Consider the following 27,104-nt stretch of genomic DNA (forward strand, 5'->3'; position numbering starts at 1 on the left):
CGCAGAGCACGCAGCCCTCGGGCCCCAAGGCGGCCACCGGCTCCCAGAATGGCGGCCCTTAACGCCAGACCTCAGACCCCTCCCCATGCCTTTCCTGCGCACATCTCAGTCCAGGTCCTCACTTATCAGCGAGGTCTTAAACCCACAGAGCCTAAGGGCTTAGTTTGGCGCACACACGGGCTCCCGCAGGGCGCGCGGGCGGACCCAGGGAAGTGGGATGAGCGCCGCGGATCCCTGGGCCTCCCCCTGCACCCAGATCCCTCCCGGAGACGGTGCGGGTCACAGGCGCGGGGGCCAGTCCGGGCCGTGTCTGGCCCTCAGGCCCCGACTCCAGGCTTGGAGTCCGGGACTGCGTAGGCGCCGCGCGCGCCCCGGACCCCGACTCCCGGCCCCCAGGCCGCCGCGCCGCCGTCCCGCGAGGCCCGGGGTTGCGACCCAGGGCAAGGCTTTAAAAATAGCCCGGCGAGATCCGGGCAACAGGAAGAACATTTTTTTTTTTTCTAGAAATGTGTAGAGATGTTTTGCTTCTCGCAGGGACAGCAGCCGCCGCTGCCAGGTCCAGCACATGGGGGCCCCCTCCCCGCAGCCTCTCGGCCACGGTCTCGCGGATCCGGATTTGGGAAACGCAAGGGCCCCCCGCGGCCGGCCCCGCGGGCCTGGGAAGGCAGAAGCGGCCGGCGCGGGGGCCCAGCAGGAAGTTGCAGGCGCGGGGCCGGGAAGAGGGCAGGTCGGCGCAGCAGGCCTGGCGGGGGCCCCACGGGGCCGGGGCCCGCGGGGCTCGCGTCCCCCCCTCACGTGGCCGGGCGCCCAAGGCCCCACGTGGAAGGCGAGGCGGAGGAGGGTCGGCGAGGGGCGGGCTGGGCTCCGGGCGGCCGCGGCAGGACCCCCGCCCCTGCCGCCGAGGCCCCCGCGCCTCCCGCAGGCCTTCCGGGCGGGGCCCGGCCGGGGGCGGGCCAGCGAGTGCCCGCCGCGCCAGCGCGCACTTTGGCGGAGCCGCTAATCCCCCGAGAGCGCCCATTTGTAGTGAGGAGTATCTGTAGGGGCGAGGCCGGCCCATGTGGGGTTGTGTCATTGGTTTGCAAAGAGAGACCCCGCCTTTGCCCAAAAAAAAAAAAAAAAAAAAAAAAAAAAAGGAGCGAGGAGTGAGCGGGCGGCGACCCTCACCTCGCTCCCGCCTCGCTCCCGCGCAGCCCGCGGCGCTGAGCTGCGGCCCGGCCGCCGCGCGCCCTCCCGCGGGCTCCGCTCGCCGCCTCCTTCCCCGAGAAAACGCATAAAGAGCGGAGTAGCCGCGGGCGCGCGGCCCCGGACCGGCCCTCCCGGAGCCAACTTGGAGCCGGCATCCTCCGGGGGTGAGCGACGCGGGCGGCGCGGCCCCTCCCGGAGGCCGGGCGGGCGGGCCGGGGTGGGGACCGGGAGCCGGTGGGCGGAGGAAGGGGCGGCTGGGTGGGGAAGTAGGAAGAGGCTGGGCGGCGGGAGAGGCGGGGGCGGAGGCGGAGGCGGAGGAGGGAGGGGCGGGGGAGGGGCGCGCGGCCGGGAGATTAAGTTTTTGTGTGTGTCCCCGTGTGCGTGTGTCATTTTAAGGTGGCTCGGGAGCGGCCCGAGGAGCGAGGCCCCGAGCCGGGAGCCATGCCGCGCTGAGGTGGGGGGGGCGCACAGCCGCCGCCGCCGCCGCCGGGTGGGGTGGGAGGGGCGGGAGTCGCCGCCGCCGCCGCCGCCGCCTCCCGGGTGGGCGCCCTTCGCCGCGGACGCCGGCGGCCCGGGACGAGGTAAGGGGACCCCGGGGGAGGGCTGGGGCCGCGGCCACGGGCGGGGGGCGCCGTGCCCGCGCCTCACTGCGCCACTCCGGGAGCGGGAGGAGGGAGGCGAAGGGCGCGGAGCCGGCATCCGAGGACATCTTTGGCCCGCGCCCCCGGCCCCGGGTGTCCCCTCGGTGGCCGGGGGCGGACGGCGTCCCAGGGGTCCGCGCCCGCCGCCCCCCGCCCTCGGTTGCGCCCGCCGGCAGCCGTTTGCGCCAGGATTTTTGTTGTTGTGATGAGAGTTGATGAATGCGAAGTAGGCGGTCACCTTCCTTCCCATCAGGATTGGAAAAAAAAAAAAAAAAAAAAGGAAAGAAAGAAACCCCGAGCGCGGCGGCGTCCGGAGGGCAGCGCAGCGGCGGCGTCGCGGCCACGGGTTCCCAGGCGCCCCCGGCTCCGGCTCCCCGAGCCCGGTGGGTGCGCGCGCGGGGGCCGCCGGCCACCCGGGCCGAACGCGCGGCGCGCCGCGGGGACAATACGGCCGGGTCCCTGGGGACCCGGAGTCCGAGCACGCCGGGGTGCGGCGGGCCTGGCGCCCGCGAGGCGAAGGGCGGAGGGGCGAGGGGCCGCGGGGAAGTCGGGGCGCGCGCGGCTCGGGCCCCCGGGGGGCGCGGCCCCTGACGGCGGGGGACCCCCGCAGCGCCCCGGGAGCGCCGGCGGAGGGCTGGAAGGGAGGCGAAGTGGAACCCTTTTGTTGTGCCGGCCCGGCATTGTTGGCTCCTCCGGGCAGCCGGGCCACATCTGCCGCGGCCGCCGCCGCCGCGCGGGGCCCGGCCCGCCAAAGTCGCGGCGGGGCGGGGGGCCGGGGCGGGCTCCGGGCGGCGGCGGCGGCGGCTGGCGCGGGCGGGGGCAGAGGAAATGCCCGGCCGCGCTCCCGCGGGCACCACTTCCTCCTCGCCGGCCGCCCGGAGCCCGGCCCGCGCGCGCCTCCCCGGCTCCCCCGCCCGGGCCGCACTTTTCGGGTGGGGCGAACCGAAAGGAAAAAGTTTCGCAGGAGGGGCCGGCCGGGGCGCGCCCTGGGCGGCGGGGACCTGGCGCGGCGCGGGTATCGCGGGGCCGCCGCGGCCGCCCTGTCCCCCTGCTCCTCCGCGGCGCCGGACGGACCGCGCGGCCCAGAGCGAGCGCCTTTCTTTGCCTCGCGCGCTGCCCGGCGCCCCGGGCGAGTTGCGCAGAGGCGCGCGGGGGCCGGGGCGTGCCGGGGCCTCTCCGGGGCTGGAGGCCCGGCGGCGTGGCGGAGCGCCCAGGGGCTGGGAGGCCGCGGGCGCGAGAGCTCGGCGCGGTCACCGCGGGCCGCGCCGAGACACGCGCGCACCCCCTCCCGGGGCTCGCTCTGCGCCGGCGACGGCGGTGGCGGACGCGGAACGTGCGTGTGCGCGCCGGTGCGGGTCCCGCTCCCCGCTCCGTGCTCGCCGCATACTTTCCCGGAGGCGGCCCGGGCGGCAGCCGGCTGCAGGGGACCCTGCGTGGAGGGTGTTTCGGGGGAGAGGAAAAATTCTGTCGTGGAAATGCGCGCTCGCGGCGGCCGTGGCGGTGCCGGCGCCGGCCTACGTCGTCACGCCGGGCTCCCGAGCCCTCTGCGGGGTGAACGCCGCCACCGGTGCCCGGCGAGACGGGAGACTCGCGGAGCCGGCGCGAGTGGCTTCGCGGGTGGATCGGAGAATTCTGTTCCATAAATACGCACTGGGGATTTGAAATGCTAAACGCCTTATTTGCAATTCCGCTGGGTGTTCTGGATACGGGTGTATTTTTATCTGACGTGGATGATGTGGAGGGGCCGCCGTATCTGGGGTGGGGGGGCTCCCACGGCGACCAAGCCTCGGGTGGGACGGACCCCCTCCTGGGTCAAAGACAGTTTTGGAATCGCCTCGTGCTGGGCTCTCCGAGTAGAACTAGTTGGTTTTCTCGTACTTCGGAGAATTCTACCGCTGGGAGACCTGGTTCTTTATATATGTGTGTGGATCGTTTTCATTTGGAAGTAGCGAGACTTAAAGGATCCTGTTTTTATAATCACTTGATTTCAAAGAGTACTTCTTATAGCAGTTATAAAGGAATATTTAAGATGTTAATTAAACATTTTCGGTGAGAGCTGCTTTAATATTGAAACAAGCTTTCTTTTTCTTTCTTTCTCTTTTTTTTTAAAGCAGCAGGAACTGTATCTTAAAGTTGAAACACTGAATGTCCTTCCATCTGGCATCAGATCTCTGCCCAGGAGCTGTGCTGTGAAAACCCCCAGTGCTCTTTTTATTGCCCCCAAAAGAAAAGTTAATGAGATGGTAGATTTCAAGCAAAAAAACACGAAAACCAAAAACACTCAGGCCCTCCTCCTTGCAAAATATGCTTGCAGTTGCCATTGAGGTTGATGTTAGCGATGACTGCACTTGGCTTTCATGAAACCAGTCTAATCGTTCATACTTGATCAAGTATAACACGGCCAGACAAAGGACATAAGCGGCACATTTCTGTGGGGCGCTGAGGGTTTGGCCCAAGTGTGGAGACTGGGTCACCCCTCCCCCCAGCCTGCCCCTGCCCCAGGGAGGGGATGGGGGCTGGAGGCTGGGGGATTTATGGCGCTGATTGGTTTTTGTGGCCCAGGGGCAGCGCACCCAGTCAGGTCTCCCTGGAATGCAGCTGTTGGAGGGAATTAAAACGTCGTGGGTTTGGAGCTTGTTTGGAACCTGACTAGGTGCTTTTTGGTTCAATTCTTGTTTTCCGTGTGGGTGAGACCAGGTTTGCCGTCTCCTCTCTCTGTGCCTCTGGAAAGCCCATGGAGGTTGCTGAGGCAGAGCTGTGAGTTATTTACGATTTCGCTTGGGATCTGTGAACTGACCCTTGAATGGATATTCTTGGGGAGGGGCAGGACCAGAGTGAATTAATTGGCTTCTCTTAACTGTGATTTTTTTAAAATACATCTTTGTCCCTAAAATGCTTTTTCTTCTTTTTATTTTTTGCAAGGCATGCTTTGTGACCTGTGTGGGGGACTTACTCATCTACTCAGTGGAGAATTCTTTCCCGAAGTGTCTCTTTAAAGTTTAGAAAGCAGCAGAGTCCGGCTACTTAAACAACAAACAGACCAGGGACATACTTTGAGACAGTTTGGCCTTCTCAGACTCGCCCGGGCACACCTGTTTCTGTCCCTGCACAGTGAGTTTGCTTTCTCTGGCGTGTTCACCTGGCCCTGTACACAAGATGAAACAGTACAGCTTGCTATCTATACAATTATTAACTAGTCCATCAATTACCTTTCAGGGAATAATCTATAACTTCCTTCTTGACTTTTAAACCTGCACACAGAAATCCTATTCATAAGTCTGGATGATGTTTTAAAGAGAGTAAACACAACCACCAGAACTGCAGCTGAATCAGCTGCTCCGAGGAGCTGAGGGCCAGGTCCCTAACCAAGGGTAGAGACCTGCACTGGGATGTGCGTGCAGTGGGGGGAGCTCACCTTGCAGGAAATCTTCTGGATTCACTGATTAATAAATAGGCCATCAGAAAGGCCACCTCTCTGGATGGGCTTCTGCTGAGGTCCCATCCCAGGGTGTCACTTGCCCGAAGCACACCAGCACTGTTGTCCTGTTTGTACCCAACACTTGCCCTGAATTTTCAGGAGTTTAGCAGGGTAAGGGTGGCCTGATGTCATTCTTTGTTGCTGTCATTTCCTCCTAGAGGGACTGTCATCAAAGTATATCCCCCTGCTCATGACCGTACCCTGCTGAGTGGCAGCCCAGCGTCCCGGGTCCCTGACACGGACTCCGGCTGGGGAGGCACAAGGGCAGGGCACAGCTCTGTCAGTATTTTCACATCCAGGTGGAAGTTCCATCACAGAGGAACGGCAGTACGCGTTTTTGTAGTAATTGAAAAATGAGAGTGCAGTTTCTGACCACTTGGAGAGAGGGACTTGTACTTCCTGAAGTGACGCCATTTGGTGACATATCGGGGTGTCTCGTTCCCCAAGGATCTCCCAGTGAACTGCTGGCTAGCCAAAGCACGCTTCTGAGTACTTCCCCTTCTGAGAACCTGGAGTGGTGCGGAGAGCTGGAATGGGTGTGCTGTCCACGGCCAGGCCTGCCGGCCCTATCCGCTTTCCCCCTTCCAGCTGGTCAGCTTGCCCTCATTTCCACTGCCTAGGGTTAGAGTTACAGCACCCCTGGAAAATGCAAGGCCCCCGCCCTCACCCATCTTTTGAAGTTAATTTTTATTCAAGTCTGCGTTTGATGGAATATGTATCAAAGACCTTTGAAAGGGGTTTTTAAAACCTTATCTCTGGGTTTGGAAAATTGTATTTAATAATTGCTGAAAACTTCAGAACCGTTTTTGAGGTGTTCAGTGGTTCTTTTGATCATGATTTAATGGAGAGTATCCAAAAGCCATCATTGTGACTCTAATGATATTCACAAATTAATGTTGGGGCGTAATCTGGAGTTTCCTTTTAGCTACCGTTATTAATGTTTAAAGCCTAAATTATGGCTGCACTTGGGTCTGAAAAGAAGGGCTCTCTGCACATTGTGTACCGAGAAGAAGAGGGGGTTCAGCAGTGAATGCAGGACGCACAATAGAGAGCCAGCCAGGCCATTGTTGGTGCTGAGTGTTGACAATGGGAGCCCCGGGCCAGTGTGGCTGCTGGAGAACGCGGAATCTTCAGACTGGACAGAGTGGCATTCCTGGGTCTTTGCTGGGCAGGGAAATCTGACCTGCCCCCTTTCCAGAGCCTTCTCAGAAGGTGGTCTTTAGTGGGCTTTGTCTTCTCCGTAAGGGTTTTTGAGGAAAGATCCCAAACACAGATAGTAGAGTTCTTCCAGGAAAGTGTAAAAAGCAAACTTTCCCTCTTGAAGTGTGATGGGAAGAGATAATGTTCTGCAGCAGAACCCGAGGCATCCTAAGTCACAGGAAGTTGTGTTTTTGTTCTGCACTTGAGCCTTGGATCTGGTAGTGGCCTTGGGGAAAGTGGACGGGGTCCCTGCTGGGCACAAGTGCCCTGCTGAGCGGCTGCTGCCTCATTTACACAGCCCGCCTGCCTCCACCGGGGAGCCCAGGCCCTGGCCAGTCCAGTGGCCGGAGTGACTGCATTCCTGTGACCTGTTCTCACCACAGCCAGGGGTACGGGTGGAGATTCTGGACTTGACTGTGGTTAGGGTCTTGACACTTAGTTACAACTTGGTTGGGGCTTTGGGGGATGAGTTGGAGTTGTGTCTGGCCTAGCCCTTCCTTCATCGGGGTCTTAGAAGCCAGCTGTTTACGTGACTGTTTAGCAAGTGGTAGTGCAGAGCTTACTTACTATGCACAAAAGTTGTGATACGACGGGTCCCTTCGTATTCGTGGGGCAGTGAGGACTTTGGCTCTCTAGGGAATTGTAACTTCTGAATAACCTCTCCCAGAGGTTTTTGTTGGCACTCAGAGGGTGTGAAAACCTGAATAATCCCTCCTTCCTGTGTATCCAGAAAGTTCTGGGGCTAAGAGGGCACCCTTTTAGCTTCTAAAACAAACCAAAGACAAAAGAAAGTGTACCTTCCAGTATCGTTATTGTTATTATTATTACCTCCCCCCACAGTGGTCTTCCATCAGCAGAAATTACTTCTTGTGATAAAACAACTCCCTAACTATGCCTTAAAAGGAGCTATCCGCTGTCTCAAAGATCATCTGATTGGAAATAGTGGCAGTGTTTCTGGATTTCATCCCAGCGAGGCTGTGGCGGAAGCATGGAAGGCCACGTTGAGGCTTTGGCAGGTAGATGGGGTGTGGGTCTTTGTGCAGTGAGCACCAGGCTTGTTCAGGGCTGCCCTCCAGCCCTGCCTGAAGTCCTGGCTTCCAGCAGTCTGCCCGAGCCCAGAACAAACAAAAACTTCATTATGGAGTGCAGAATCCCAGGAAGTTTCTCTGGAAGGCTCCACAGACCGGGTCATAGAGGTTGACTTCTGGCAGAGTGAGATTTTTTTATCCCTCCCAAATACGACAAGTTAAAAAAAAAAAAAAACTTAGCTGAAAGTTGAGGCTAGCAGAGAATCGCTTTATAGGTGAGTGTAAGTGACCAGAACCAAGCCTGTACCTGCTGTAGGAGTGGGCAGAGGTGGGGAGGGGGGCCTAGGAGGGGAGAGGGGAACAGAGCAGGTGAAGTTCCTGTGCTGTACCGTGGGGGGAGGGTTTGTGTGCACCTTTCCTTTTTATTTATTAAAAGTCTGTTTGAGAATCAGCTTCTACGCACTGGTTCAATTCCCAGATGCCTGCAGGGGCTAGAGTCAGGGCCTGGCGAAAGCCCGGAGCCTGGAACTCAGTGTGGAATCTGGGTCCCCCACGTGGGTGACAGGGACCCAACTACTTGAGCCCTGACCCCCCACCTCCCAGAGTCTGCATTAGCAGGAAGTACAGCTTGGACTTGAACCCTGGCACTCCCATAGGCCTCCAGCCGGGACTTAACTGCTGGGCCAAACATCCTCACATTTCCTTTTCAAAGGAATGCTGTGCTGTGAGTTAATTCTTTTGCTGATGGACGGTCTTTACTGTGGTGAGAATAGAAATGCAAACAGAATCAGTTTGTCCTCTGCCTGCTCAGGCTCTGGTGGGCCCGGCAGGGCGGGCGGCAGTGTCCCCTTGCTTAATTGGATCGGGACACCCCCCACCGTGTTGCAGCAGGCCCCAGGCCTGCCCACCTAGAGTACAACGGAGCCAGCAGTGGGCAGGGCCCCAGAGAGCTCTTAAGAACCCTGTCTCAGGACCGGTTGAGAGAGCTGAGAATGTGCGAGTGGAGTAGAACCGCCCCCTGGGGAGCCTGGCCTTGCCCTGCACGTGGTCACATGGCCTTCCATCCGCGCAGTGCGGTGAGGATGGAGGCTTTGCCAGGCCAGATGGCCACGTGGGCCCCTGCACTAGCAGAGCTTGGCTGACCAGTGGGTGCAGGCTTTCCAAACACCAGAGACCCGCTGGACACCCAGGCTTGGGGACACCCGCCCCAGGAGCTGGGGAAAACCGACTGCCTATTCTTTCCGGTGTGGGTGACCTCTTTTTTTTTTTTAAGTTTTTATCCTCCCTCCCCTCTCCAGATGTTCGCCTGTGGTCTGCACTGCCGGCTGCATTGCTTCATGTGCCCTCGGGGGACGGAGGGAGCAGGAGCTGGGGTGGAGGCCGGAGGAGCTGACATTTCCCCCACAGCCCAAGCTTCCCTGGAGGGCTGGGCTGCCTGATCCCTTTCTTTCAACCTTAGGGAGGGCAGGCAGGCAGGAGTGAGTTTTGCTGTGTGGATATCAGCATGCACATATAAGTGCCTACAAGTAAAATCTGGGAATGTTTTTGATCTTAAAAACATTTCACAGTCATTAATCTTCACGACGCTCCTGCGAGCTGGGTAAATAGAGCGATTCTTGTTTTATGCGAGGAAGAAATACTGAGTCCCCTCCCCCAAGTCATAAACAGACAGCGCCCCTCTCTAGTTTCCCAAGGCCTGGTTTGGGGGTCCTGGGGCGCGGGCAGCCCCTGCGTTTGTCCGAAACCCACACCGGTGTCCTGCGATTTTCCCTTGCCAGGAGGGCAGGTTGGGCGAGATGGAGGCCCGCCCGCCGCACCTGGGCGCTTGGTGCTCGCAGGGGGCGGGGTCTGGCTGCATTCCCCCGCCCTGGACCGGGGACCGGCGACCGGCCTGGGTTTCCAGGGACTCCAGGCCCCTGAACTCGCTTGGGAAGCCCCCTAATCCCTGGCTCCGCGTTTCCTGTCCTGGCTGGTACACCTGACGGCTTCTTCCCCGCAGGCCTTCCCGCCTGTCGCCTCCAGGCCTTCCCTCCCCCGCCGCGGGCTCACCTGAAGGGCCCCTTCCCCACCCCGCGGGCCTGCGCACCTGGCGGGCCAGCCCCTCCCCCGCAGTGGCTCCGTACCTGGTGGACCCGCGGCACCTGACACCACCGGAAGCGCCCCTCCCCTCGCGCCTCGCCTTTTCTCTTGTAAAGTCCGAGCCCCTGCGGGGGAGTCATTGCTGGCCTGGGAATGCGCCCTGCCCCCGCGCCACCTGCAGGCTTTTGTGCCGGCCCAGGGAGCCTCTGCGCCCTTTTGCTTCGCCTCGCCACAGCAGGAAGGAGACTGGAGACCGCGCGGGACTCCAGGTGGGCGCCCCCAGCCTGTGGCCTGGGCTCAGCTAGGGCGCGCCTGAGCTGGGGCTGCTCGCCGTGGTCACGGCTTGCGGGCACCCCAGGCCTCTCCGGTGGACACTCGGAAAGGTTGGTTGGTGGTGGCACGGTGGCTGAGATGGGAGCACTTTACTGACCCGGGTGGGCATTTGGGGCCGCCGTCCTCGATTAACCGTCGGATCTGTGTATTTTACAGGTTTCGCAAAAGGCGCCCAAAGTCTGGCTTCGCAAAGCCTTCGGCAGACTGCGCCTCGGGGCAGGTGACATCTGCCTTCGCCATCCTGGCCTCCTAGGTTGCACTGGGCACTGCTTCCCGGGCAGCCGACTGACCCCCTTGTCCCCTGGGGCCTTGTCGTTTTGCATCTTTGTGCAGACATCTCTGGCTGTCTCTTCTTTATAGAAGCACTAGAACCACATTTATTGAGCATTTATTTAGTGCCCAGAGCTAGTTCACTGGATGATTTCAGACAGTAGAGCTGGGGCTTGAACCAGGCTGTAGGAAGTGGCTTTGTTTGCAGGAGGCACCCTTGGCTGGGGTGGAGCCTCTCCTTGCCCTGCTGGAAATCTTAAGCCCAGCCCGTGGGAGCGGCGGGAAGATTCTAGGCTTGCCCCGAAGTTGGCGGGTTTTTCCCCAGGATTCAAATAAAGCTCCTTAGAAACAGAACTCCTCCCCCCGCCCCCCCCCCCGCCCCCCCGGCCCTAAGCTGCTTTCTAGAGCACGTGGAGCCTTGAGAATCTGTATGTCTCATTTTGTTCTGAATTGGGGTCTTTTTCTTAGGGTGCCACAGTTGAATGCCGGGGGAGGGTTTGCGCGTACATTCATTGCACCTTGATCAGAACAGCGGCCGCTGACTGCTGACTGGTGGCTCCAGCCAGTAGATGGCACCTCGGCCCCCACCCCGGTCCCAGGCTCTCACTGGCCCTGCCCTTATGAGGGCCGACAGGGCTGCCACCGAGCTGCAGAGGTCGAAGGTGATGGTCACTGCTTTCCCGACGAGGGTCAGAGCGTCTTAGTGAGGGGCCAGGAGTTTAGCGCGGGCTGTGGTTTCCCTGTGGCTGGTGGAGGTTTCCTGGATTTTTCTGGGATTTGGGGGTGTCTGGTGGGAATGGCATTGCCACGCTAGCTGCCATACACTCCTAACCTGCGGTATGTCTCGTGCGACCTCCCGCGGAGTGCACGCATTCTGGGATTGTGTGGGTAGCTTTACACGGTGACCAGGTGTCCGGTCTTCAGGAGGTGAGAATTGCTGCGGTCGCAGTCTGGGTTATCGCCATGCCATCTCAGTGGGGGTCTTCTCAGAGTCTCCCCTTTTCTGGTGTGTGCCCCTCTCTGGGGGTGGGGCTTGAGAGCAGTGGAGGCCCTGACTCCTCTCTCCCCTGCCTCCCACTCTGCCCACCCCCACCCTGTCTGGCCACAAGTTCAGGGAATTGAGGGGAAAGGAAAGGAGGTTGGTTAGGATTTCTCCTGATGGGGTGGTCTGTTTGCACCCTGCTGTGAACACGGGGAGGAACTCGATTCTGCCGGTGAACTTCCTGGGTTGCTGCCCTGCCTGTGTGTGGTGTGGGCCTTAGGCAGGAATTTGAATTCGTGCCCCTGAACAAAGGGAGCTGCCTTCATTTCAAAGCAGCTAAGAGAATGGCACAAACTTGGGTGTGTCCAGAAATCCAGAGACAAACCCTTCCTGGGCGATTAACTCACCTGAAAGGCACCCCGAGCAGGTGGTGGCAGGTGGTGCCGTGTGGAGCTGCTGGCTGACCTTGGCTGCTTTTCGAGGGCAAGGCCTCCGCTGGGGAGAGATTTTCCTGAAAAACAGGCTTTCCTTTAATTATAAGATGGCCTTCCTGCTCTGCAACCCTGCTCTTCCTTCCGGGAACACGTGTGTGCTCTGGGCGCTGCTCTGGGCTGGGGTCGCCATGGTGTCCCCCCTCGGCCCCCACTCAGGGGCGAGCAGGGAAAGCGCCGGGAGGTGTCTCTGGACAAATTGCTCATGTTAGCCCCGGTGTCCTGGCTCCGCTCCAACTTGGGTAATGATTCTGTTCTGTCTATTTTAAGTCCCCCCTGCAGTTCTTAAAGAGGTCTCCATTCCGCTTCATTCCACACTGAAAGGGAGGTGCATGGGTGGGCCCCGCCTCGGGCCAGGCCCAGCCCTGGGCCAGCCCCCACCTCCCAGGCTGCTCAGAGCTACCTCAGTGAGGCCAGCTGCTTCCTCTGGGCCCTAGGGCCTGCAGGTGGCCGGGTGCTGCTGGCTTCTAAGTGTGAGATGTTCCGATGGCCCCTGTGGCTTGATCAGCCTTGGCTGGCTGGCCGGCCACTGCATGCAGGTCCCCCGTGGACAGTCACTTCCTGAGGGTACAATGCGTAGGAGCTGTGCCCCTTCTCCGTGTCCAGGTTTTGGGGTCTCTTGCAGAAAAGCTGCTGAGGTTGCTGTCCAGGCTCCTCCAGCAAACGCTGGGGGCAGAGGCGGGCCCTCTGCTCTGTCACTGGTGCCACAGGAGCAGGCCACAGGAGCAGGCCGGGTCCTGCCGGTGACTGCACAGAGTTCTGTTTATGTTGCCTGCTCCTTCATGTCACCCTCACCTTGCTCTCAGGGTTGAGGGTTCTTCCCACACGTATGTGTCCGTCCTTCTCAGTTCTCACCTAAGCCTGGGGTTTACCAAGGTGGCTTCGACTGACCAAAGCCAGGAGGTTGCAGAGCTGAAGTTGCAGTTCTCAGCGAGGCTGTCTTCCTGAAGGGGGACCCTGCGTAGTGGGCGAACCTTTTCTTCCCAGGCCTGGCCAGCTGTGTTCCAAGCAGCGGGTGAAGGAAGTCGCAGAAAACCGGGCCGAGCTTCCTTGCAGGGACGGCCGTCTCGTCTGTGACTCACGGTTCAGAGGGGTGCTCCGACCGCATCCCAGTCTGGCCTGGGAGCTTAGAGGCAAACCCCACGTGTTACGTTAGCTCCTGAGCAGTTCTTTGAGATACTGTTCTGAAAGGAGGGCAGAGATGGTTTTCCCTAATTCTGTCTTTGAGAGCGGCCAGCTGTGTTTGGAGCTGGGTCCTGGGTTAGTGGGAAGAGGATGGGGTCTTTGGTGGGACCGCTCTGGCTGTGGTTTTGGCTGGGAGTTTTGCAAGCTGGGGATGACTTGGCATGTCAGGGTCAAGGCTCAGATGCAGAAGCTTGGCTCTGGGGCTCCCTGCAGACCCCCCCCCCCGGGGGGGGAGTAGTGACTGCTGGTGGTGGGTGCTGCCTGGTGGGTGGGGGGAGGCTGTGACATCTGTCTTTCAGACTCAGGCTGAGCCCTGGGAGAACTGGCCTTGACTTTCTAGAGCTCAGTGGAGGCCACAAGATGCACACTGGGTGGACTGTTCTAGAAAGCATGGTGGAGAAGGGGTGGAAAGCAGTGCCGGGCTCCTTTCCCACTCTTGGCTTTCACTAAGCTTGCAAAAGGCTTTGGTTGCTGAATCCGTAAGATGCGGTAGGAAGAGGGTGTGTTGTGCAGATTCAGTGAGGTAATGTTTATAAAGCGCTTAGAACAGGCTGACACATTGCAGGTGTTACATTTTTTTAAAAATATGATACAGTGAAATACACATCAAGTAAACCAGGGAGTTGGAGTTCTCCCCTCCCCTCCCCCGGGCTGGGGCAGCCGGAGGGGTCAGAGGATCTGATCTGGCAGCAGAAGGCACCCTTGACCTGGTCGGGATCTCCGGGGGGCTCCGGGGGCCTTGCCTGATGTCGTGTGCAAGGTGTGCGGTCCCTTGCTAGGCACAGAGTTGATGGGTGGCACAGGCAGTTCTTGTCCTTGGGTGTCTGGGCCAGGAGACCCTCCCGGGTTTGTGGGGAAGGTGAGAAGTGTTTGGAGGTGGGAGGCCCAGATCCTTGGAGTTTTAGAGATGTCTGGGCCCCATGCACATCGCCGTAGGGAAAGGCAGAGGGTGGCGGCCGCTGTCTTCCCGTTGATTCCTGGGGCTGAGATGACCATGAACTAGAGGCAGTCTGGGGGGCTGTTCTCAGGTGGTATGTTACTGTGGATTAGCTCACTCCAAGAAATGCCCAGTAAAATATTTACTTTCTATTTAAGATCTACTTTCCCTTTCCAGAGAAGGAAGGAAAAAGCCGACTGCCGTGCCTGACACAGGGCCGTGGTGGGGCTCGGTGCCCCCGTTACAGAGCAGGGATGCCGCGGTGGAGGCAGGCACCCCGGCCATGTTCCCAGGGGACTCCCCGTGGGCCCTCCCTCCACACGGGGGTCCGCCCGGCCCCCTTGGTCCTCCCAGTCCACAGTTTGTGTGTCGGTGGTCAGGGTCAGGGCAGCGCGTGTGCTTCCTGCAGTCTTGTTTGGTGTATCTCCTGGCACACGGAGGGCAGTTGGTCAGTGGCAGCTTTGCACCAGGTCCAGCCGGATGGCAGATGGGCGGTGGGTGTCTAAGCAGGCCCCTGACCCTGGGCCCTAGAAACTGGGTGGCAACTAATCATCTCTTCCCAGTATATTCTTCCCACCTGTGTGTGCACGTGTGGCCCGCCGTGTTTTCTGATTCGAACATGAGAGCGACCTGCTCCTCCCTACCTGGGCAGTGCTCCTGCTCTTGGCTGTGTTGGGCACCTGGTGGGACCAGTGGGGTCCTGTGAGGTGCAGGGGTACTTCCAGGGAGCTGTGTTTAGGAAAATGCTAGACAGACTGTCACCTTGAGGGTGGCCTGGTCATTTCACAGAACGGCGGTTTCTTGGGCTTAGTGTATGCCGTTAAAAACCTCACTAGGAAAGCAGGATGGTCCTTGGGGAGGCCCTTGGAAGCAGGGGGTGTTGGAACGCCAGGGGTCAGGGTCAGGGTCAGGGTCAGCTTTCAAGTTTGCGCATCCCGGGGAGTGCGCCCCGTGAGTGAGGTGCCAGTGCCAGTGTGGGACGTGCTGGCGTGTTGCTGCAGTTGTGTTGGTGGTGCTCGGGGTGGCACTGATGGGAGGACGGGTGGCAGCCCTGGTAGTTGGGGTGGGAGCTGTGTCACTGGGGATGAGGAATATTCCCGCTTCATCCCTCCAGACCTGCAGGCTGGCTGGGAGTACAGTCCTTGGGCATGAAGTTGGAACTAAGGGCTTCCCGGGAGCCCTGGGAAGTGCTCTGTGCTCTGATGTATCAGGAGAGAACAGATAGGTGCTAGTACCCCCAGGGACCCCTTTCTGTCTTGTGCCTGGCGTTGGCAGTGGCTGAGTGGTGGGAGGCTGGCTGTGGGCCTGGTGGTGAGAGACTTCTTCATGCAGTCCCTGGGGAGTCCCTGGGACAGTGTGGCCTCTGCACAGAGGCTCCCCGACACCTCTGCTGGCCGTGTCCCGGGCTCCCAGCCCCTGTCCCGTGGGGAAGCTCGAACATCTGTATTTTTAGCAAACTCCTCCAGGTGGTTCTCAATGCAGCCAGCCCAGAACCTGCCAACAGCACACAGAGGGTCTTTCTTCAAAAACAACCCCCCCCCCCCAGCCGCCCACACACTTGAGTCTCGATATTGAACATTTGGCATGAATAGTAGTTGAAAGGATTTTATATAACTTGAATAAGCCCCCAAATGGAATGAGTAGATTTGGAGACAGAATGTGGATTTGTGCCCTGCTCCTTCTCCCTCCTTCTTCTTCTTTGGATTAAGAGGGATTCTCCGCTCCCTCCCTCGTCACCAGGCATCCTAGGATGGGAGGGACGTTTCAGAAGTGTCTGTTAAAATGGGAGTGGGTTCCATCTTCATATGCGCTTGACATTTGGCTTCATCTCCTGAGCAGTCAGTGGTCGTTATGGGGCAAGGCTGGGCCAAGTGTCACGGCTGGAAAAGAAGTCGTTCTTAGGAATTGCGTGTTAGTAAAATATGAGCTGCTCTGGAAGTCTGTGCAGGGCAGAGGTGATGCCATGGAGGTGGTGTTTTGGACGCTGGCCTTGTCCACCACCTCCTGCCCCAGGAGCTGGGCGGGACCCTCTGACGGCTGTGGCATCACCGCATCGCCATGCCCAACCCTCGGAAGCGGGCTGTGGGCACCACCTCCTGTTTTAGAAATGAAGAGGGACACATTTTGTGGGAGTCGTTTTTATCTTGTGGGTGGGTTTTGTTAGCCCGTAGGACTCAGGGAGGCTGTGTGTGGACTCCTGCGTCACGTGTTGATTGCTGTATTTCTCCAGGTGGCCCTGTTGTGACAGAGAGGCAGTGTGGTGGCTTCCCACAGGGCTCGCAGTTCAGCGTCTGAAGAGTGGGGGGTGGGAGGGGTGTGGGTCTGGCACAGAGGGTAAGTCTGCCTGGGATGCCCACATCCCATGTCTGAGTGCCTGACTCAAGTGCCAGCCCTAGTGCATCTGATCGAGCTTCTAGCAATGAGCAAGCACCCTGGGGGGCAGCAGGTGGCGTCTCAAGTACTTGGGCCCCTGCCACTCCTGTGGGGGACCCAGATTGAGCTCCTGGCTCCTGCCTCTGGCCTGGCCTCACCCTGGCTGTTAGGGACATTTGGGGAGTGAACGGAGGGGGGAGTGTGGGGGGGTGCTGACGTGTTTGCTGTTTTTAGATGGAAGATCTCTTTGTGTCTGTCTCTTTGCCTGTCTCTGCTGTTTTAGATAGCCCAGGTTCTAGGGATTTGTGCGCATTTCAAGGCCAGGAGAGGGGTTTGAAGAGCCTTGGGCACAAAGTCCCTTGTGCTAGATGAAGGCTGAACTTGAAGGGGTGTGCGTGGGTGTCTTTAGGTAAGAGATGAGAGCTGAGGAGCTTCCATTTGCTTCTTGGTAACAAGCGAGGGGGGCGAGTGAGGCCCCAGGCATAGGGGCCCCTCTCCATGGTTTGAGTGATTGTGGGGGCAGTGTGGGGTGCTGTTGGGGTTACCTGGCTACCTGACCCTGGGCTGGGAAGGAGCTTGCCTGCCTGAATGGAAGTGGTAGGATGTGGAGCCCTAGCAGTTTCTTTTTGGGCTGCTTCTGGACTTGGGCTAACAAAGAAATGACTTTATGATTTATGGTGTTTATGAAGACTAGCGTACCTATCTGTTTTCATATAGACATCTTAATAGAGATTAAGTACAGAATAAAGCGGAATGCATGAACAGAGGTATTCCCATAAGCAATATTGTAGTGTGAGGCAGTGTAATTATGTTTTGTACACTCCCCAATTAAGCAGTTATGCATTACTGGGAAACTACCTTTAAGAGATTTAGAAAAGCTTTATAATTTAGTACATCAAATAAAAATGGATGTGTAATGTTTTAGGCGTAGGGTTTACGTGTGTCACATGACATGACAAGGTAACTCAGTTTGGGTTGGTTTCTCAGAAGTTGATGTGGTGACGTTGAGGTGAATTTTCTAACAGAGATCTGCAAACAGAAGTCCTGCTGTGTGCTGGACTCTCCGGAGCGTGCTGGTCCACAGGGAGGACTAAGGAGGGGTCAGCGAAGCAGCAGTGAAAGTGTGTGGACTGCAGGGGGTGTGGGTCAGTGCCGGGGGGACCCCTTGCAAGGATGGAGGGAGTTCCTGGTGCCCTTCAAGTTCCTGTGTCTGGGGCAGCCCCCAGACTCCCACTTCCGGTCCTCGTCCCTGGGGCCTGATGCGAAGGAACCCACCACCCTGCCTCTGTCAGTCTGCCACAGGGGTTGGTTTGCGTGCAACGAGTTTTGTAAATGCTTGGCTCTCAAACGTGGGTCATTAGTTTATCTCTAGGAGGCGGGAAGAGAACAAGTGTGGGCAGTGTGAGCTCAGACTCGGAGGGCAGTGGGGGCTGGGGGCACCAAGAAGTTTCCATGCCCAGGTGTGACGTTTTATTTTAACAGAACGGTTGTGGTCCCCGGAAACTGAGCCAGGTGGGGAGCTGCTGGCATTTGGGATGTGGACAAAGGTGGTGTCCAGGCCATCCCCAGGGGCTGGGCAGGGTGGTGTAGCGCTTGTTGGGGTTTGGGTGGGGTGGGAGAAGGGGAAGAGGGGCTTGGCTTGGGACTGCATTCGTGGTGTTGTCCTCCGTGGGGTCGGGCCAGAGGCAGTGAGTCAGGGGTATCTGGAATCCCAGGGGTGTGCAGCGGCCGCTGCTCGGGGCCCAGCATTCACAGGAGGGCCCGGGAGGTCAGAGACCATGTGCCAGGGATGGGGCTGTGCTCAGCCGAATGCCTCCTCTCGGGCTGTGACTGAATGGCCGTGATCTTCAGGCCCTGGTGAAGGCCGTGGCGAGGTCCTGGGTGGCCCTGGACACTGGCAGTTGGGTGTTCTGGGGGCATTGCATTTTGAGGCTGTCTCTCCTCTTGGCAGTGGGGACCCTGAGAGCTAGAGAGGTGTGGCGTGGGGAGTCTGCTCCAAGACTTGGGGGGCCTTGAACTTACTGGGTGACCTTGGGTGAGTGTGAATTCCCTGGTTCTGTGGATCAAGGTGTTTGTGGCACGGCCTAGAGGCCAGGTCTCCAGCTTGCCCCGTGCACCATGTCCGCAGCTTGCCTTGGACGGGGTCGAGTTGGATCCTGGAGTGACCAAGGTCGTGTAAGGACGGCAGTGGCAAGCGTAGACCCTGTCTGCTCCCTTCCTCACCCACGCAGAGACGTCCTTGGCTTTGGAGTTAGGCTGAAGGGGGTGTGACGAGGCCACATGTGATAGATGGGACCCAAGGTGAGAGCGATTAAGGAAAAGGACTCAAAGGGAATTCATGCCTCACTTCCTGGTCACTAAATGACCGGAGGCCACTGCCTGATTTTCCCTAACACCATTGTTCGACTGCAAACTGCGTTTCAGGGAAGTCGGCAAGTGTGTTTAACAGAACCCGTTCAGGGGGGTGGGGGCTCTCCTGGCTGGTGCTGAGTTCTGGGAAGCTGTAGGTGTGCGTGGGGAGAGGCCATCGCCGTTGCAGTGGGATCCCACAGTTGACCCTGGTTTCTGTTGTTTCTTTAGGATGGGGTTAACTGTTTAAGGAGTACAGTAAAACTCACCCTTTCAGCATGGAATTCTGCAAGTTTTTTTTTTTAATAGATGTATTTGAAAGACAGTTATAGAGAGAGGGAAAGGGAGAGAGATCTGCTGTGTGCGGTTCATTCCCCAAATAGCCACAACGGCCAGGTCTGGTCCATTCTGAAGCCAGGAGCCTGGATCTCCCATGTAGGTGGCAGGGGCACCTTCCACTGCCTTCCCAGACACTCAGCAGGGAGCTGGATTGGAAGTGGAGCAGCTGGGACTCAAAGCTGTGCGTATTTGGGGTGCAGGCCTTCATGGGACAGCTTTCCCGCCACACTGCAACAACGGACCCTGAATTCTGGCAGTGTTAACCACCATGTGGCTACAGAACAGTCCCACCACCAGGGAGAATTCCCCTGTGGCCCCCTCCCAGCCCCTGGCCACGACGGATAATTATTTATTGATAATGGAAAAGCCAGTGTCGGGCGCTGGTAGAGGTTGCTAGATGCACATGTGAGGGGGCCAGGAATATCGGAGACAACGTGGCGTCCAAGGCCCTCTGTGTGCTGCGCTGATCTCCAGGTGGACTTAACTGGGTGGACCCCCCCCACCCCACCCCCGGCCATGCCATCCCAGGGATGCCTGAGACTTAAGACCTTGACTTGTGCTGGGCAGATCAGATCAAAAGCTGCTGCTGTCCGGGGCTCTCCCGCCCTGGCCGCCTCCCCCTCCCTGCAGACGGCCCCCACTGGGGGAGTGGGCAGTTCCAGGCCCACACTTGCAAGCCTCAGTGCATTTAAGGCCATTGTCCCTGGCTGCCTGGGGACACTTCACAACAGCTGCCCTGTGCTGCTCCACACAGTGTCCCGCCAGCCCCTCTTGGAAGGTGCCAGGGAACAGGTGCGTCTTCCATCAGCTGCAGCCCAGCTGTGACCCCACCTCTGAGGGCCTGTGAGTGAATGCCAGGCCACGGGCTCTAGGGACGTGGCCTTGGAGAGAGCCAGGCCGGTCGTGCACCTTGTGCTGTGGCTGTTCTTCCCTGCTTGCCGCAACTCCTGGGCGTCCCTTGGGTCCTCATCTGTTTTCTAGAGGTAGGGGCCAGCCACCTTCCTGTGGTCAAGGACGGTGGTCTGTGGGAAGTCCAGAGGAAGTGTAGCCCTTCCCTGGTGGGGGGAGGTCAGCAGCCTCTGCAGGGGAGGGGGCTGTGGGCACCACAGGTGAGCTCTGTGAGGTGGGGTCAGGTGCCCGGCGCCGAGGGAGCGCTTGACAGGCACGCCTTGTCGTGCCCAGGGGCTGAGCTGCCTCCGACCCACTTCCTTGGCAGTTTTTAATATTCACTAATTTCCATTCAGATGGGGGAAACCTTACTGAAATGAGTCTGGGAATTTTAAAAGTTGTGAACTGGGGATCACTGTGTTTATTAATTTTCTAGTTGGTGCCAGAAATGTCCTTTTGTGCTCTTCGTCTGTCCCCTCCTGTCACATAGTGCCGGGGCTTGGTGCTGGTGAGAGCATTCGTTAGTGCAGCGGCAGCCCTGACTGGCGCCCCCTGAGGTCTGGGGCACCCTGTGAGGAAGCCGGTCAACTCCCGGGCTGAAGTCCGTGGCAGAGCATCCTGGCCTTTTTAGGGTGGTCATCTGTGACCTGTTGTGAGTGAGGACAGAGAGGCCAGGGTGGGTTAGCAGCTGAGGTGAGGGCGAGGGGCAGGGGACGTGGGCAGCTCTTCACTCTGGGGGAGCCTTGGCCAGCAGAGAACATTGTCCTAGTGCTGGGATCCCTTCCGGGAAAAGCTGAGTGTGGGGTTGTATTTCAGTGCAAGGGAACTGTAGGAAGCTTGGGGAGGTGATGGATGTCACCTGGATCGTGGTGACGGTTTCTCCGGCTTGTGTACAGGTCCCAGCCCACAGAACACGTGCAGTACTTGGGTACCAGGATTCCTCAGGACAGCCCCTGAACAGGCACGTGACGCACAGGAAGCACTTTACCACCATGAAGGACAAATATGGGCTCACTGAGTGCTGCTGTCCCCAGCAGCCAGAGCAGCCTGGCCACCTGTCACAGGGCCGGCACCCACCTGTGCACCGTGACGTGGACGTGGTGAGCGCGATGCAGCCACGCAGTCCTGGAGGCAGGACCGCCCTGGGGTGGCTCCTGGGACTCCACCTGCCTCTCGCAGGGTTGGGGAGGCGAGTGTCATGTTGTGAAGTGGCCCAGCCCAGGTGGCTCCGGCTGAGCGCTCTCAGGGTGTCTGCAGCAGAGGAACAAGGGGACAGCTTTGTGCTGGTGTTTGTCACTGAGAGGGAGCCATTGCAGAAAGCCCTCTGTCTTCATGGAAGACTGGAAATCCATTCATTTGCTGGGATAATAATCGTAATAGTTACTGTCCATTGAGTGCCGGGAATGCGCCACGCAGGGGAGAGGTGCATGTAGTAGTAGCCACCATGCCTCCCCCCCGGTGGACGTGGACGCTCAGCCACTTGCCCGGGGGCACGCAGCCCTTTGGCAGGTGCTTTTTGGGAACCTCAGTGGGTCACTTGCACAGCTGACCAGCTGAGTGAAGTGTATGCACGGGCGGTTTTGGGTTCTGAACTCCTGCGGCTTGTGCCCAAGACTCAAGGGCTCAGGGTGAAGGGAGGAGTCTCTGGAAACTTACAGTGTGGGAGGTTGGTCCTGGATGAAAACAGGCATTTCTGTTTCAGTTGGGTGGTGCTCTGATTGTTTGTTTGTTTTTGTTTTCTTTAACTTTTTGGCTTTGAGAAACTTTTCCTTTTGTTCTCATCATTATCCTTTCATGGTAGGTACTTGATACGTAAATTTATTACTACAACTCTTTTAAATCTTTGATTAAAGACTTAGTGTTTGATTATCCACTAGCCTGCTTCTGCCTCTTAAACTTATTTTTAGCTCAGTCCTTGAAACCTCCATGTGAGATTGTCCATCTTCTGCCGGTTCTGAGCCGCCAAGGCCGGCTACATCAGCCCCATCGTGGCCATGTTAGCGGTGGGGTCTGCCCAGGACTGTCTTGGCCTGGCGGAGTTCATTCCTTTGACTTGGTCAGCTTCGGGATGAGTGCACTTGACAGGAGCTGCAGCCACACTGGGATTAGCGGGAGGGAGTGGGGTGGGGGCTCCAGTGGTCTCCCAGGCGGGAGGCCGCCCCAGGGCCTGTCAGCCCTGGACCTTGTTCCCCGAGGTGTTCGCCCAGGGCTGTGCAGGTGGCTTGCTGCAGATGGAGTTAATGCTGCAACTGTTACTCCCGAGCGTCCCTGGCTCCTGCTTGGAAGCCGAGTGCCAGGTTGGATGTGTTTGCTAGCGCGCGTACCATGGCTGGTTTTGGGGTGCAGGGGCCACCCCCCGGGCCCTTCTCTGCGTCTGGCGGTTCTCCCGAGAGGCCATGGGAGAGCGCTGGTTGTGTCCGGATGTTTTCACCTCAAGAATAAGAATGTTTCAGGGCCTGATTCGATTTGTTTGCCGCGAGATCAGTACAAAAGCAGGAAGGACTGAGATTGTGTGGTGGAGGTGACTGCTGGCGGCTGGCGGGAGGTTATTTACGGATTTTTGCTGACGGCCCTTGTTTAAAGGAATTCCCTGCGAGATTTATGAAGCTTTCCCATTTATTGTCTTTCCAAGTAAGGTAAGCAAATAAATAAGTTATTCTGCTTTATTATAAACACAGCCAGTGTAAGATTAAAAAATAAGCGGAAACGGGCTCCATTTCTTTCCAGCCGAGTGTGTTTCAGGAATTTGGAAGGCATCTTGGAAAGGCTTTCTGTTTTGTTTTTGGCTCAAGCACATTGTGCATCTCAGAGATAAAGTCGGACCCTCGGCGCTGGTGCTGCTCACCACCCTTGCGGAGAACCAGCTGCTGCCTTGGAGGCTGTGGGGACCCCAGGGTGGCGAGGGCAGAGGGGTTCCTGTGACACCGCTGAGCCCAGAAGGAACGTGGTTTCTCAGGCCTGTGTCATAGGTAAGAAAACCGAAATCCATTGCGATCAGATTGTTGGCTTTTGCGCCCGCATTTCTCCCTAGCATCTTGAGGTCTTCATCGCCTTTTCTGTTTAAACCCCGGACACTGTTGCTGCATGAACAGCTTGGTGGCCCGAGTGGGTGAAGACCCAGGTGGGGAATTGAGGTTTGCCGGTAGAGAGTAAGCAGGAACCTGAGAATTCTAAGCGTCTGGTTTCCTGGCGGTGACGTGATTTGGGTGGGGAAAGTTTGACGACCTGGCTCTTCCTCCATCTGAAATCAGGCCACGGGGAGCCTCCTGTTACCATGTTGGGAGGACGTGTTTTATGTCCTTTCCCCTCGATGTCCCTGAACCAGCAGAGCTATTCTGGGGGTGAAGAGTCCGGGTGCTCGATGGTGTCTGGTAACAGACCGTCGGGGTCAAGTTCAGCAGCCCCTGGCCTGTAGCAGGTGCACTCTCATATGAAGTGATTCTTGTTCCCGGCAGGGTTGGTTTTAGGAGCAAGCCAGAGCTCTGCAGGGCTTGGAAGGTGCTGGGGACAAGACTCCTGTAAGAGTGGGCTCCGTGGGTGTCACTTCCTTGGTGAGGCCTTGTCCCTCTCTCGTGGGTGCACGACAGAGTGGACTTCCCCTCCACTCGGGGCTGATGAGTTGTTGGGGGGTGGTGGAAGAGTGTGGCTGATGCCGTGCTGGGCACTGGGGTGGTGGCCTGAGCCAGCCTGTCGGTCCTACCTGCAAGGAGCTGACCAGCCAGCCAGAGGGCAGTGGGGAGTGTGGGGTCCAAGGTCTCCACCTGTATACCATGAGGTCAGGATGTAAGCTGGGAGCCTGAGGGGCCAGCCAGGGTGCCCCCTCCCCTTTAAGATCTATTTTATTTATTTGAAAGGCAGAGAGAGAGACAGAAAGACTGTCTACCTACTGATGTACTGCCCAAGTGGCAACAGAGGCTGGGAGGCAGGAGACTGGAGCTCTTACCAGGTCTCCCATGTGGGTAGCAGAGGCCAGAGCACCTTTCCCAGGTGCATTAGCAGGGAGCTGGGTCAGAAGTGGAGCTGCGAAGACTTGAACCAGCGCTCGGATATGGGACGCTAGCCCCCAGGACGCTCCTCTGGCCTGTCCTCCCCCAGAGGCTGCCTCCTGCCCAGCCTCCTGCAGCCGCCTGGGTCCCTCCCCCTCTGGACCTGAGAACCACCTGGGAAGCTTTGTAGAAAGACGTAAGCCCAGCCCCATTCTCAGAGGTCAGGGACGCCCAGGTGATTGTAATGGACGCCCAGGTGGAGAGCGGCTGCCCGGGGCACCCTCAGCTGAGGCCCCTCTCCCTCTCTGCCCTTTCCACGCCCCTCGGGCTGGGAGTAAGAGCAGAGCACGAGGCTGTCTCAGAGGCCCAGCTTCTCGACCACACCTGACGCACAGATGCCCGTCTCCTGCGGGGCCCAGGGTCGGGAGGAGTGAGGCCGGTGAGCCCCGGCTTCCCTGAACAGGTGAGGGGGCTCTGCCAGGGCGTGGCATTGCCTCAGAACGCCGTGGGCTCAGCCGTGCGGGACGCGGTTCCTGTGGGGTCGGGGCTGGGGGCCAGCAGTGGGGGTCTCGTCCACTGCAGGGCCCTCGCCCGGGAAGGAGACCTGGCAGCTCCTGCTCAGGTGGTTCTGGAAGGAGGCTTGCCTCAGGCCTAGGTGGGGGGTGTGAGCCCCAGAAGCCACACCCGTGGAGGGGTGAGGGAGAGAGCCGTGGGAAGCCACTTTTGCATTGTCTCAGGGCGAAGGTTGCACTGGACCCCGGGTGGGAAGTCTGGGGTGGGGGTGGGGGGAAGTGCAGGAAGCTGGGGGAGTCTCTAGGAATCAGCAGGTGTGATGGTCCTGGTGTAACTGGTCCTTAGGCACTTGTGGAGGGCATGGGGGGTGGGGCTGGGCTCCTGGGGGACTTAGTTTGCTTCAGGGCTGCTCCCAGGTAGCAGGCAGTAACTGTGGTAATGGGTCAGGGGGTAGGGGGAGTTGGGCTGGAGGCAGGAGGGTTGTGCTGGCCTTGGTTTCCAGGTTGGGGAGGGGAATGAGGGTCAGATTGGAGGAAGCTCCAACCCTACTCCACCTGCTGGGCGCTCCTGGGGTGGGGGCAGGAGAGGAGGGGTTTGCTGCTCAGGTTTCCCGAGTCCCAAGCAGTTGATGGCACTGATAAGATGACTGGCCCTGCCTGGGGGTGCCTGGACTGCCCAGACCTCAGGACTAGAGACTGGGGCACCCCCGCTTCCCCAGGTCACAGTGAGCAGGAAGTGTAGAGTTTCCATTTCCCACTCCACACACAGACCCCTGGGTGGTCTGTACCAAAGCTTTTTCTGGATGCACTTGAGTTGGTCTAGGACTGAACCTGCATTGTGTTTTTTTTTTGTTTTTTTGTTTTTTTTTTTTTTTATTAAAGATTTATGTAGTTATCTGAAAGAGTTAACAGGCAGAGAGAGAGTGAGTGAGCAAAGGAGAGGTTTTTCATCCACTGGTTCACTCCCCAAATGGCTGCAACAGCCCGAGCTGTGCTGATCCGAAGCCAGGAGCCTGGAGCTTCTTTGGGGTCTCCCACGTGGGTGCAGGGGCCCAAGGACTTCAGCCATCTTCTGCTGTTCCCCAGGCCATTAGCAGGGTTCTGGGTGGGAAGTGGATTAGCCCAATGGGTGCCGGCACTGCAGGCGGTGGTTTTACCCGCCGTGCCTCAGCACTAGTCCACGAGCCTGTGTGTTCTGCAGTGGATTCTGCCCGAGGAGCCCTGGCACAGTCTGCCCACCTCTGGTCTTTGCTGGTGAGGCTGTTGGTGGTGGGGTTGCTGGGAGTTTGGATCACTTAAATCTGGCCCTTCGATTTTGCATCCTCAGCAGGGCACTTTGGAAATAGCCTGTGCTCAGGGCCCTGGCTTCCCGGGTGGTGTTCGTCCCTGTGGTCATGTGCTTTTCCGATCTGATTGGGTTTTGTTTCTTGTTTAACAGCATACCTGGGAAGTCTTGAATGCCTTCTGTGCCCCTGCCCTCTGCCTTTTTTGGAACCAAACTGCATCACTCCTGGGGAAGCTGTTGGGATCCTGGACCTATGGCCAGGGAGCAGGTGCCAGATCCCAGAATGTAGTTCCTCTCAGGGTTGACCCCCATATGTTGGGTGAGGCCTCGCTGCCCCCCAGGGCTCCCAGGGTGGAGGACGGTGGTACCCTTCTGACTTCAGGATTCTCTGTAAAGCAACTTGATTAGATACGTTCATGTTGGCTTAGTATTCCCAAACCAATACAGTCATTTCAGAAGACCAGTCCTGGCCTTATGATAGAGTGTTTATAGCTTACCGTCATGTTCAGATGTGTTCAGTCACAGCCTCCAGCCAAGCCTGTGTTTTGAGAGGGAGAAGGAAGGGCGTAGTGGGCTGACTGCTCGGATCCCCCTGGGCATTCCCCCAGGCTGGGCGAGGATGGGGCTCCCTGCCTTGCCTGGTCCCTTGTTCACTTGTTTCCTCCTTGTTGCTACACTTCTTTGCCCAGGTTTTACCTTGAAAACCACTCCCAGAGTGAAGGCCTGATGGAGACAGACCAGGAGATGAGGGGCAGGGAGAACAGGGCTTGGGCGGAGCCGGGTCCCCTTGGGTGCCTGGGCAGTGCCGTGCCTCAGGTGGCTGCCAACCCACTTGTTGCCTGCACTTTCCCACGCCTGGCACACGGAGGGTCTGAAAGGAGTCTGCAGCTCTCCTTGCGGCCTCACTCGCTGGGTCCAGGAGCTTGATAGGCAAGCAGGCAATTCAGGGCCAAGTTGAGAGGCACGGGCCGTAACCAGACCCTTGGAGCTGAGTCATCCGTTTTGATTTTGCTCTTCTAACATTATCTGCCACCTGGCAAAAGGAGTTCATTTTCTGGTGCTGTCATTCTAAGCGTTGTTTTGCACCATACCATTAAAATTGCAGAGTGTTTGCTTGATTTGTGTTTATTGAAACTAAATTCATTAAGATGATGTGAAAATAGCGCTCAACTGTTTACCAAATCGGGTTCTTGTTTTTGATATTTCAGTACATCATCTGTTCTCACTTGAATGTCGTGGAATTTGTTGGTAAAGTGTTATGCAGATGAAAACCCGTATTTCAGTGGAGCTGTGTGTTTTACTCAGATGAGTTTGTGCGAATATATCCAAGGTGCTCGGTTTGCCATATTGACTTGGAATCTGTGTGCAGGTGAGACTGTTGCTTCGCTTTGTCTGGAAGTTTTCAGATAGACCTGGCTCTTCTGACATAGGGTTGCTGACAGATCCCACCCCTGGGAGCGCCTGGTCCTTGTCTCTGATGTGACAAGTCCCTTGCTTCTTAGAGGGTTATTGGAAGACATTGATGGGACGGTTTTGTTCGGTAACTTTTTTTTTTTCCCAACA

The 27,104-nt window shown here is 58.1% G+C and overlaps 1 protein-coding gene across 12 annotated transcripts in view; it reads left to right on the forward strand.

The window, feature by feature from the left end:
* The first annotated feature begins 1,045 nt into the window (after window positions 1–1,045).
* Window positions 1,046–27,104, forward strand: part of CTBP2 (C-terminal binding protein 2) — a 124,567-nt gene continuing 98,508 nt past the window's right edge. For 2 of the 12 annotated variants that reach the window (XM_070057086.1, XM_070057089.1), the window contains exon 1: window positions 1,628–1,766. The gene's annotated coding sequence lies outside the window, so the exon portion shown is untranslated. Of the gene's footprint in view, window positions 1,350–1,513; window positions 1,767–2,098; window positions 2,210–4,596; window positions 4,938–9,950; window positions 9,995–20,940; window positions 22,395–22,565; window positions 22,728–27,104 lie in introns of those variants that run through there. The other 10 variants (XM_051833531.2, XM_051833533.2, XM_070057082.1 and 7 more) reach the window with 10 other exon arrangements.

Source organism: Oryctolagus cuniculus, chromosome 15, assembly GCF_964237555.1.
Source record: "Oryctolagus cuniculus chromosome 15, mOryCun1.1, whole genome shotgun sequence".
Classification (NCBI taxonomy): domain Eukaryota; kingdom Metazoa; phylum Chordata; class Mammalia; order Lagomorpha; family Leporidae; genus Oryctolagus; species Oryctolagus cuniculus.